We start from the raw sequence: 12,826 nt of genomic DNA on the forward strand, positions 1-12,826 counted from the left end.
AGAAACGACACTCTGGATGATGGATCCTTTTGAAAGTCTGAGTCAAGTTATGAACACTCTCCTTAGGAAAAAACACACAAACACAAATTTTTGCATATAATTTAGGGGGCCTCCCAGCCATCCAGAGGCTAAAGTAAGTGGAAACATAGGATAAACATGGATTTTTATTTTCCTAGAGAATCAGAATCTCAAGAAGCCATATTATAGAGCGAAGACAACTTTAACATAATCTTCTAAGCTAAAGCACGTACATCAAAGAAACCTGTTTGTTACACAGGCTGTACTGGGCTAAGCCTCAAGGCAACAAACCCACAGTCCCCTGACTAGGGAAAACAAGGCTGCACCAGGCTCTTTTTTTTTTTTTTTTTTTTTTTTGCGGTACGCTGGCCTCTCATTTTGTGGCCTCTCCCATTGCGGAGCACAGGCTCCAGATGCGCAGGCTCAGCGGCCATGGCTCATGGGCCCAGCCGCTCCGTGGCATGTGGGATCCTCCCAGACCGGGGCACGAACCTGTGTCCCCTGCATCGGCAGGCGGACTCTCAACCACTGTACCACCAGGGAAGCCCCATGCACCAGGCTCTTGCTCTCTCTCTTTTTCTGGGAACAGCCTTGATGGGGGAAGAGGAAAATGGCTGTTGATGAGGTACCAAACGAGCGGAGCAGGCTGAGGTCACCTGAGAGCAGGAGTCTAGAATGCAGATACAGCCAGGGGTCAGCAGATAACAAAGACTGAAGCTGATCTGGTATAATAGGACAGGAGCGGGCAGCTCTCATCCTAAGGCACCTGCCCACAGCAGCTCCTGTCTACTTTCTCCATGAGGAATGTGGCTTTGGTGGGGACACATCTTCATTTTTTTAAAGCAAAAATATCCAGATTTTTATGTAAAATTTCCCCATTTTCAAACATCTACCCGTAGAAGACATGCAGTCTTAGAAGAATCTCATCCTTTATGACCCTTACTCTCTCCATCGGTAACATGAGGATTATAGTAAAATGAGTCTCATAGGATTTTTTCAGAAGATCAAATGAAATAAGGTATATAAAAACGCTTTATAAACTATAAAGTGCTATATAGGTGTTAACAGAGAAACCCATAAAAAGCAAATTCTCTCCAGAGGTAGCGATGGTATATTTAATAGCTGGGCGTCACACACCTATAGAATCTGAGCAACAGCAAAAGGGACCTTTTAAAAATGTAAATCGGGGCTTCCCTGGTGGTGCAGTGGTTGAGAGTCCACCTGCCGATGCAGGGGACATGGGTTCGTGCCCCGGTCCGGGAAGATCCCACGTGCCGCAGAGCGGCTGGGCCCGTGAGCCATGGCCGCTGAGCCTGCGCGTCCGGAGCCTGTGCTTGGCAGAGGGAGAGGCCACAACAGTGAGAGGCCCGCGTACCGCAAAAAAAAAAAAAAAAAAAAGTAAGTCGGATTATATCCTCCCTCACTTAAACTCTCTAGTGGTTTCTCATCCCACTTAAAGTAAAATCGAAGCTATGCATGACCTGGGTACTGTCAACCTGTTGGCCTGATCCCTGACCTTTCCCTCACTTAGGATGCTCCAGCCATGGCTTGTTTCTATTCCTCAACCACAACAAGAGGATTCTCCTCTTAGGGCCTTGGCGCTAGACAGCTCCTTGGCTGGAACTCTCTAACCCTGACCTTCTGCATGGTGTCTCATCATTTAGGGCCTCAGATAAACTTCCCCTTCTGAGAGAGGCACCCCAATCCAGAAGGGCCACCTGATCACTCTCAACAACGACACTTGAGTTTATGTTCGGCATTAGCCCTTCTCACTGTCTGATATGGTTCTTAATTTTTATTGGTTTGCTTATTTAACAAATGTGTCCTCCCACTAGATACAAGCTCCAATTAGAAGGATCCTATATAGTCTTTTTTTTTTTTTTTTTTGCGGTACGCGGGCCTTTCACTGCTGTGGACTCTCCCATTGCGGAGCACAGGCTCCGGACGCGCAGGCTCAGCGGCCATGACTCACGGGTCCAGCCACTCCGTGGCATGTGGGATCTTCCCGGACCAGGGCACAAACCCGTGTCCCCTGCATCAGCAGGCGGACTCTCAACCACTGCGCCACCAGGGAAGCCCCTGTATAGTCTTATTCACCACCATATCCACTAGCCTCTGAGGCAAGTCTGGTACATGTTTGGAAGTACAAATATCCATTGAAAAAGTCTTAAAATGGGTATTATAGTAGAAATTTTAGTAGAAGAGCAATAAGCACTTTGAACTGAACCAATGCCATTTCCCGGGTCCCACTCAGATTTACTGAACCAGAATCTCTAAGAATGTGGTTCAAGTATCTGGATTTTGAGTAAACACCTCAGATGGGTGATTCTGGTATAGGTGACCGGAGAACACATTTTTTTAAAACACTGAATTTAGAGGCCAAAGACTGAGTTCTAGATCCTGGTTATTTTGCAGGGTGTTCATGAGGCCTCAAAAGACAAAATGGCAGGTAAAGTTCTTTGCCTACACCCAGACTTACAGAAATACAGGCCCAAAGAGCCATTCTTCCCTGGCTTTCCTGTCAGGGGCTGCAATGTCCACATTCAGGGACAGAAGCTTGCTGTGCCCTTAGGCAGCTCCTTCCTTTCATGGACCTGAGCACGTTCTGTGCCTTCTTCCTCTTGGTACGTATTCAAGGATTTAAGACAACTATACCAGCTCCTTTTAGCATTTCTAGCTGGTTAGCCATTCTTAGGCCATGGCAACCCAGATATATTTCAGTTTGTCCACGCCATTTTTAGAGTATAGATTTTTATAAATTAGTGAAATAGTCCACTCTGGTTTGTTCAGTGTAGTTACATGATATGAATATTATTTAAAAAACAAACAAACAAACAATGACTGGAGTTCCAGGGTCAAACATTCAGGAATTTGATTTTTTTTTCCTCAGCTCGTCAAAAATGAAACAGAGTTTTGCAGAAAGAATCATCTGCAGAATCTCACAAAAGACTGATGAAAAAACTAAAAAAGTCAGGGTATCAACTTACCGTGAAGAGAAAAATAGTAATAACTAACACGTATGAACCCCAACTTAGGGCCAAGCGCCATCACACACTATCTCATTTCATACATACAACCCTGTAAGGAAGCATCATGATTCTCCCCATTTTAGAGATGAGAATTGCCCAGCATTAGTAACTTGCCCAAAATGGCATAATTAGAACTTTTCACACTTGGTTTAAGAGCCCAGGTACCTGGCTGACCCAAGGGCCATGTACTTATCCACTGACTACACTGTGTGAAAAGTTCTTCTCTTCTGAAACCAGACCAATCTGTCTGCACAGGCTCTTTATTTTCTGTGTTTCACTCTGACCAGCCAGTTCTTCTCACTGACATCTTCTCTTTTTAGATACAATACCATCGATTATGCCACAGTCAAACTCCATTTGCTTTTCCAGTTTCTCCTCTTGAAGGTGCTTCTGTACCCACCCATTATATGTTGATTTTGTAATTTAAGTCTTTGGATTTTGTTGGAGGCAGGGTTCCTTGCTGATGCCTGTAACTTTCTTCAATGACCAACTAAAACTCCTAAATATTTTTCCAGTATACTGGTCTAAAGCTAGGCTTGTATACTTGTGCCATTGATTTTTTTTCAATCTAAATACAGAACTTTGCATATATCCCTATGGGATTTCATCTTGTGGTTTTGGACCAGTGTTGTAGCTTGTCAAGATTATTTTAAATCTTGATTCTATCATTTGTGGTATTAGCTACTCCTCCCAGCTTTCTGTCATCTGTAGATTTTATTAAATTAAACATCTATTCCTCAGGCAAATAAGTGACAGAAATGTTGAACTGCACAGATAGTATGACAGGAGGGATTTAAAAAAATGAGTATAATACTGGACTGAGCATGAGGAAGAAAATTTGGTCCCTACAATTGATCCCAGATGCACTATTGAAAAGAGTGTTGTTCCATCTTTCTCCTGATTTTCTCCATAATGCCACATTCTGGCAGGCGTGCTAGTATCATGATCACCACCTCTGATGTACCTTTACATATACTTCCTTGCCCTTTATAATTTACTGCCTTGATGAAGTAAAAATCTCTGTGCATATGTGCTGAGGTTACAGAAATGAGGAAAATAAGCAATTAAGTTGATCACCTGGGCTCTTAAACCAAGTGTGAAAAGTTCTAATTATGCCTTTTTGGGCAAGTTACTAATGCTTTGGCAATTTTCATCTCTAAAATGGGGAGAATTGTGATCCTTTCTTACAAAGTCGTGCGTATGAAATGAGATAGTGTGTGATGGTGCTTGGCCCTGAGTCGGGGTTCATATGTGTTAGTTATCAATATTACTATTTTTCTCTTCACTGTAGGTTAATACCCTGGTGTTTTTTTAGTTTCTTCTTCAGTCTTTTGTGAGATTCTGCAGATGATTCTTTCTGCAAAAGTCTGCTTCATTTTTGACGAGTTGAGGGAAAAAAAATCAAATTCCTTAATGTTTGACCCTGGAACTTCAGTCATTGTTTTGGATTTTTTTAATAATATTCTTGTCATGTAACTACACTGAACAGACCATAATGTACTATTTTATTGGAGAGATGATATGGGAGAAAAAGAGGGAGACACATTACTATGATGAGAGATCAAGAAAGGCTCCCTAAATGAAGGGGTACCTGGGTTAAATCTGAAGGTCAAGTGTAAATTAGCCAAACAAGGAGTTGGGGGTGGAGAGGTTGTCATGAGCTAAGGTCACAAAGCCCCTATGCCATTTTAGAAGACTGGATTTTATATTAATAGTGTTAGGGATTTTCATTAAAGACTCGGTCCATGAAGTCTTACCCATACACTTCAACTTTCTCCAATCCCTCCTGCCTTGAAAATGTTACAGCAGTTTTTCTCCATCCCAGGGGCAGGTTGCTCCTTTACCATATACTCATATTTTTACCTCATTAACACATACATGCATCTTTCATCCTTCAATTCGTGGAAGGGCATCGAAGACTGAAACTATGGCTCACACTTTCATTCTGTCCACAGTTCTAAGCACCAAGGTGGTAGTGAAAAATTTCTTGATGAATTGAATAGAGACAGCAGCCATGACTGGCAAACAACAGCAGTGGAAGATCAGAGGGGAGGGTGATAACCAGAAAAAATGGCACACATAGTGAGGGGCCTAGAAGACAGAGGCAGAAACTCCATGACGGCAAGGATCATATTTGTGATGTTTTCTCTTTATGCCACGTGCCCAGTGGAGTGCCTGGTTTTATCTCTTGATAAAATAAACCAATAAAATCTGTTCCACCCATCTTAGAAGAACTGTAAGTCATACTTAGTATTTGTATGTTCAGTCCTACTTTCCAAGGACAGAATATGCCTTTGGAGTCCTTTGTTAAGGTCCCTCAGTCTGTGAGCTGGCATTAATTTTATACACAATTTCTTTATATATGTCAAGATATAGTGAGTTTTGGAGGGTATGCCAAGCTCATACACAAACCGGTGTGATTATTTTACATTACCTGGTAGGTCGGGGTACATAGACAACAGATGGAAAATAGATTGGAACTTCCATGAGTTCTCTCTCTTCCGTTCTCTCCAGTGGTCAGGTTGGTTGAGAATAGCTGGCTGGGCTCTGTGGGAAAATGAGGCCTAATCTATTGTTCATGTCTATTGGCCACAGGTGAAGGATGTGGTGACTGGGAAACACAAGGGCTATACATATGCCATCCCTGATAGGTGTTGCCTTTAATGTGGCTTTTTAAAAGATTTTTGGGGGCTTCCCTGGTGGCGCAGTGGTTGAGAGTCCGCCTGCCGATGCAGGGGACACGGGTTCGTGCCCCAGTCTGGGAAGATCCCACATGCCGCGGAGCGGCTGGGCCTGTGAGCCATGGCCGCTGAGCCTGCGCGTCCGGAGCCTGTGCTCCGCAACGGGAGAGGCCACAACAGTGAGAGGCCCGCATACAGCAAAAAAAAAAAAAAAAAAAAAAAAGATTTTTGGGGCTTCCCTGGTGGCACAGTGGTTAAGAATCCACCTGCCAATGCAGGGGACAAGGGTTCAAGCTCTGGTCTGGGAAGATCCCACATGCCACAAAGCAGCTAAGCGCGTGCGCCACAACTACTGAGCCTGTGTTCTAGAGCCCGTGAGCCACAACTACTGAGCCTGCATGCTGCAACTACTGAAGCCTGCGTGCCTAGAACCCATGCTCTGCAACAAAGAGAAGCCACCGCAATGAGAAGCCTGCACACTGCAACCAAGAGTAGCCCCCGCTTGCCACAAATAGGGAAAGCCTGCGTGCAGCAACGAAAACCCAAGGCAGCCAAAAATAAATAAAGTAAAAAAAAAAAAGATTTTGGGCACAATCTAAATGCTCAACATCATCCTTCACCTTATAAACTGTGGTGTGCATTTGATTCTAGCCTTTTCTTTAACCTTCTTACTATGAAATAAAACATATCTAAATAACATATTGATCCAAAACACATTACTAAACAAAAATATATAAGATATACATATACAGCTGAACAATCTGTCCAGAGTGAGCATGTGTGATACCACCACCCAGGTCAAGAAATAGAACAAGATTGGTCTCTTACAAACTCCTGTCTTTTACTCCTTCCCAGACATTACCCACCATTGTCCTGATTTTTAAGGCTATCACATCCTTGCTCTCTTTTATAGTTTTATCAGCCAAGTATGTATCCCTAAGCATCATAGCTTGGTTTTGCTTTGTTTCTTTTTCTTTTTGGTACTTAATATAAATCAATTCATATGGTATACTTTCTTTTGCATTTTTTAAATCCATAATATGTTTATGAGCTTGATCGATTTTGCTGCAGATAGCTGTAGCTCATTTATTTTTCACTGTTGTATAGTATTAAAAAGTGTGAATATATGAGTTTTATTTATCCAATCCACAGGTGATGAATATTTAGATTATTACCAATTTTTAATTAGTTTGAATAATGTTGCTATGAACTTTTTTATACACAATTCTTGGAGCACACATTTCTGTTGTGCCTCGAGAGTAATTGTTGGGTCATAAGGTATTCGTTATGTTCAACATTAGTTGATAATGCCATATGGTTTTCATGTGCATATATGGTTTTCATAGTTGTTGCATCAATTTCACTTCCACCATCAATGTTTGAGAATTTTAGTCCTTCTGATATGTGTGCGATATTTTATTGTGGTTTTAATTTTTATTCCCTGATGACTAATGGGCATCTTTCATATATATTTTGACCATTTGAATACCCTCTTTTGTGAAGTGACTGTCCAGGCCCATGTGCCAGATTTGTCATTTCCTTTTAGAAATTATAGGAGTTATTTTTATCTATTCTGGACACAAGCCTTTATCAGTTATATCTGTTACAAATATCTTCTCCTATTTGGTGGTTTCCTTTCCACCCTCCTAACGGTGTTTTTGGAGAAAAAGAAGTTCTAAATATTATGTAGCTCATTATTATTCAATATTCCTCTTTAAATTTGTGCTTTACGTTGTCCAATTTAAGAAAAATTTCCCTAGCCCAAGGTTGTGAAGATATGCTGTATTATCTTCTAGAACACTGATTATTTTATCTTTCACTTTTCGAACTACAGCCACCCTGGAATTTGTTTGTTTGTTTGTTTGTTTGGTCTGGTGCAGAGCAGTACTCATTTCATTTTTTGCATAAGGATCACCAACTGATGCAGTTTTGAAAAAGACTGCTCTGAAGCAATACCTTTGTTTTGAATCAAGTGTCCACATATGCATGGGTCTCTTTCTGGAATCCCTATCTTATCATTATTCAGATGGCAATATTATACCAATTTCTGCAGTCTTCATATCCCGTGGAGCACATCCTCCCACTATTCTTCATCAAGTGTCTTGGCTAGTCTTGGCCACTTGCATTAACATATGCATTTAGGATAATCTTTTCAAGTTCCATTTTAAAAATCTTGTTGGGATTTTAATTGGGAATACATGAATCTATAGATCATTTTGGAGAGAAGTAACATATTTATAATATTGTATTGTCCAATTAGGAACATGGTTTATCCCTCTTTTTATCTAGGCAGTTTTATACAATATTATTGTTTTCTTGAGGTTTATTCCTGAGTATTTGACAATTCCTAATTGTCCAGGGTTTTTAAAATCATAAATGGATATTGAATTTTACCAGATGCTTTTTCTGCATATATTTAGATGAGCACATGACTTGTCTCCTTTATTTAGTTAATGCAGACTTTTTGTTGAGTTCTGAATATCAAACCAACCTTAAATTCTTGGAATAAACCCAAATTGGTCATGATTTATTACCCTTTTACATATTGCTGATTTTTTGTTTAGAATTTTTACATCTATGTTCACAACAGAGAGTAGCATACAATTTTATAAACTGTCCTCATCAAGTTTTGGTATTAAGGTTATGCTGATAAATCATAAATCAAATGGGTAATATTCCCCTTTTTTCTATTCTCTGGAAGAGTTTTTGGAAGATTGGCAACATCTCTTCTTTAAAAGATAGGTAGAATTTACTGGGAAAGCCACCTAGTTCAAGATTTTCTTTATAAAAATGTTTTAAAGTATGGATTCAATTTCTCTAATAATTATCAAATTATTCAAACCTTCTCTTTCTACTTTTATCTATTTTGAAAGTTGTATTTTTTAGAGAATTTGTGTATTTCATCCAAACTTTCAAATATATTTGCATAGAGTTATTCATACTATACTTTTGTCAAAATTTTTTAATGTGTGTAGTATCTGTAATCATGTCCCCTTTTCCATTTGTGACATTGATTATTTGTGTTTACTGTTTTCTTTTTCTTTTTTCCCTTAATCAGCCTCATGAGGGATTTATCAATTTTACTAACTTTTTCAAGTTAACTTTTGGATTTGTTCATCCTTTCTACTCTTTTATTTTATTTCATTTGTTTCTGTGCTTATCTTTATTATTTCCTACCACATATTTTATTTGACCTTAATGTTCAGCTCTCTTTAAATTATTAAAACAGATGATTAGCTCACTGATTTTCAGCCTTTTTTCTCTTATATGCATTTGAAGCTATAGATTTCCCTCTATACATAGCTTCAGTTGTATCTCACTAGTCTTTTTTTTAATATTTATTTATTTATGGCTGCAGCAGGTCTTAGTTGTGGCTTGTGGGCTTCTTTCTAGTTGTGACACGCGGGCTCCAAAGCATGTCACACGGGCTCTCCTGTTGAAGCACACAGGCTCAGTAGTTGTGGTGGTTGAACTTAGTTGCCCCACAGCATGTGGGATCTTAGTTCCCCGACCAGGTTCCAACCTGCATTGGAAGGCAGATTCTTAACCACTGGACCACCAGAGAAGTCCCATATCTCATAAGTCTTGATACATATTTTTCATTATTTTTCAGTTTAAATTATTTTCTGAGTTTTGTTGTCATTTCTTCTTTGAACTATGAGACTATATAACTATATTTATTAATTTCCAGATATTCAGGGGTTTTCCAGTTATCTTTCTGTTATTGATTTCTAGGTTAATTGCATGGAGGGAAATTTTTTGAAAAGTTTTTGATACTTTATGGTATAGAAGTTTTGCATGTGCTTAGAAAAAAATGTGTATTTTGCCATTACTGGTTGTTTTATTCTATTTATGTCTATTAAATCAAATGTGATCGTATGTTGCTCAAATTCCCTATATTCTTACTGATTTTTGGTCTGCAGTTTCTATTAGATATCAAAAGTGACTCTTAGGGCTTCCCTGGTGGTGCAGTGGTTGAGAGTCCACCTGCCAATGCAGGGGACACGGGTTTGTGCCCCAGTCCGGGAAGATCCCACATGCCACGGAGTGGCTGGGCCCATGAGCCATGGCCGCTGAGCCTGCGCGTCCGGAGCCTGTGCTCCGCAACGGGAGAGACCACAACAGTGAGAGGCCCACGTACCCCAAAAAAAGTGACTATTAAAATGTCCTACTATGATTATGTTAGTCTATTTCACCTTTTTGTTTTGTTAATCCTCGCTTTATATATTTTTGTTGCCTGTTATCAGGAACATACAAATTTCCTGCGAATTAAATATTTTATCAGTGTAAAGTGTCTCTCTCCATCTCTAATAGTACTTTATAATGATTTAAAGTGCATAACTATAACAGTTAAGTTTGGCTAGTACTTGTATTATGTATATTTTTACTCTCCTTTCCTTCAAATTTTTGTATTTTTATGTTTAGGCATGCCTTTTATAAATACTTTAAGCATCGTAATTTAAAATTTGTGTCTCATAACTCCTATATCTGGAATTCCCATGGGTCTGTTTCTGTTGCCTATTGGTTTTGTTAGTTTTCATTCCTGTTGTCTGGTCTCCTTATATTCCTCCTTATTTTCTTTTCTTATTACATCATGGTCATCGTGTTCAAGAATGTGTTTATAGAATTAATTTGAGACCTAGGATGAGGTTATCTTCTCCAGAGAGGATTTACATTTGTCTCTGCCCTCAAGCCCTAATCACTTCAATCCAATTTAAAGATGATTCAGAACTGGTCTTAGTCCCTGCTGGGCCTCTCTATTTCTGGTCCACCCACACTCCCAGGGCTCGTACCTGTCTAGGATCACAGCCAGGACTCCCAACCTGGGCAGGTCTTGATTTTCAATCTCTCCCCCCCTTGCCCTCACCCCTCAGCCACCCTCTCTAGACCTGATATCCCCCTAGTGGATAAGTAGGTCCAAATGAGGAGCTTACCTGTTCGGCCTCACTCTCCTCTAGGTCCTAGCTAGGTCATTCTTCACTACCTTGTTAGTCCTCCAATGCCTTAAAGCTGATAATTTTATATTTTCATCAGTTTTTCTTATTGTCCTCAGAGAGATGATCATTCCAAATTACCTGATACACCATAATTAGATAGGTGTAAGTGTCTGCTCTCCATTTATTTTATTTTTTAATGTAAATAGTGATTTACGTTCCTTTGTTGTTATTCTTTCTTTCTTCTTTCTTTCTTTCTTTCTTTCTTTCCTTTTTTTTTGGCCACGCAGCTTGCAGGATCTCAGTTCCCAGATGGGGGATTGAACCCACACCCTCTGCAGTGAAAGCGCAGAGTCCTAACAACTGGACTGCCAGGGAATTTCCTTATTATGTTTTCTTATTATGATTGCTTTTTTATTCTGAAAGTTGTACATTTCCACTGTCGAAAATTTAGAAAATACAAACACAAGAAGGAAGAAAATTTTAAAAATCACTTATAATTCCCTATTTGTCTTTTTTCTCATATATACAAACATTTTTAACAAAAATGAGATCACACTGTAGTTATTTTACAACAGAATTTATTCATCTAATATATCACAACCTCTTGATAGCTTTATGGTATTCTAGTACATGTATATGCCATAATTCATTTAAACAATTCTATAGAATTAGATATCAAAATTTTTCCAATTATTCATCATTATAAAACCACTATCACAAACATTATTTCATCAAATATTCTAACAGTTCATTATTATCTTCTTAGAATAAATTCCTAAAAGTGGAGTTGCTGGTCATAAGATAGAAGGCATTGTATAGGTTGCCAAGTTGTCCTCCAGAAGAGCATTATCAATGTACACTTCTACCAGCAGCGTTTGAGAATAATAGTGTTCAACTCCTAAAATCAGATTAGAACTTCTGAGCAATTATTTCCTTACCAACATAGGTGAGATTTACCATTTTAAAACAAATAAAAGGGGCTTCCCTGGTGGCGCAGTGGTTGAGAGTCCGCCTACCGATGCAGGGGACACGGGTTCGTGCCCCGGTCCGGGAAGATCCCACATGCCGCGGAGCGGCTGGGTGCGTGAGCCATGGCCACTGAGCCTGTGCGTCCGAAGCCTGTGCTCCACAATGGGAGAGGCTGCAGCAGTGAGAGGCCTGCGTACCGTAAAAAATAATAATAATAAAAAATAAAAAGCAAAGTAAGTGAGTAGAAAACTTCTTTCTGGTAACTCAGAAATTAGTATAATACCTAAGCAACACTCTAAAATAGACAAGCTTTGGTTTGAATTCCCCGGTACTAATGAAGTCCAAACTCCTTAACAGATCTTTTGAGATCTGCCCTGTTCCCCACTTCTCCTGCCTAGACTTTCTCCTTTCTAACTTTATACCTTAACGGCCAACAATACTGACTTCCTCTTAGTTCCTAGATAGAGCCATGCTTTCTCTCTTCTTCTCCCCTATACCATGGATACAGTGTCCTTTGCATGGAATTCTCTTTTTCTATTCACTATCAACTCCAGTTTATCCTTCAAAATTCATCTCAGATGTCATCTCCTCATGGAACTCTCCCATGACTCCCACATCCTGGCTAGGAGTAACTCCTATCTTGTACGCTTTTGTGTTCATCTCTATCACAGCACCTATCACTCTACACTGTATTCCTCTGTTTACTTGTCAGAGTCACCTGACCAGTTAAGAACTTGTGATGTCAGGGACTATGTCTTATTTCTCTTTATAGTCTCAGCACTGCACCTGAAAATGCTCCTTAAATTAAGTCTGCACCTGAAAAATTCTCCTTAAATTGTCTTTCCTTCCCTTACAGATATTCTTTCACTCATTCCCCAAATCCAGGACTTTGTTTCTATTAAAGAAAATACAACCTAAAAATCTCATTCCCACTAAGGTAATAGTGGGATGTAGGTGCATAACATTCTAGAGTGATAAAACAGGGAGGGATGTAAGTAGTCATAAGCCAAGTTCTCTATTTTTGTGGCAAAGGAACTGAATTTCAGGGAGATAGAGTGACTTGTCCAAGATCATACTGCAAGTTCATGGCCAAACTAAAATGTGAATGCCAGTCTTTTGATTTCTAGACCAATATGCTTCCCAGTAAATCAAGGATCTTAAGAGCAGCATCTTAGAGGAGATAGTACTTGAC

Source organism: Hyperoodon ampullatus (assembly GCF_949752795.1).
Source record: "Hyperoodon ampullatus genome assembly, chromosome: 2".
Classification (NCBI taxonomy): Eukaryota; Metazoa; Chordata; class Mammalia; order Artiodactyla; family Ziphiidae; genus Hyperoodon; species Hyperoodon ampullatus.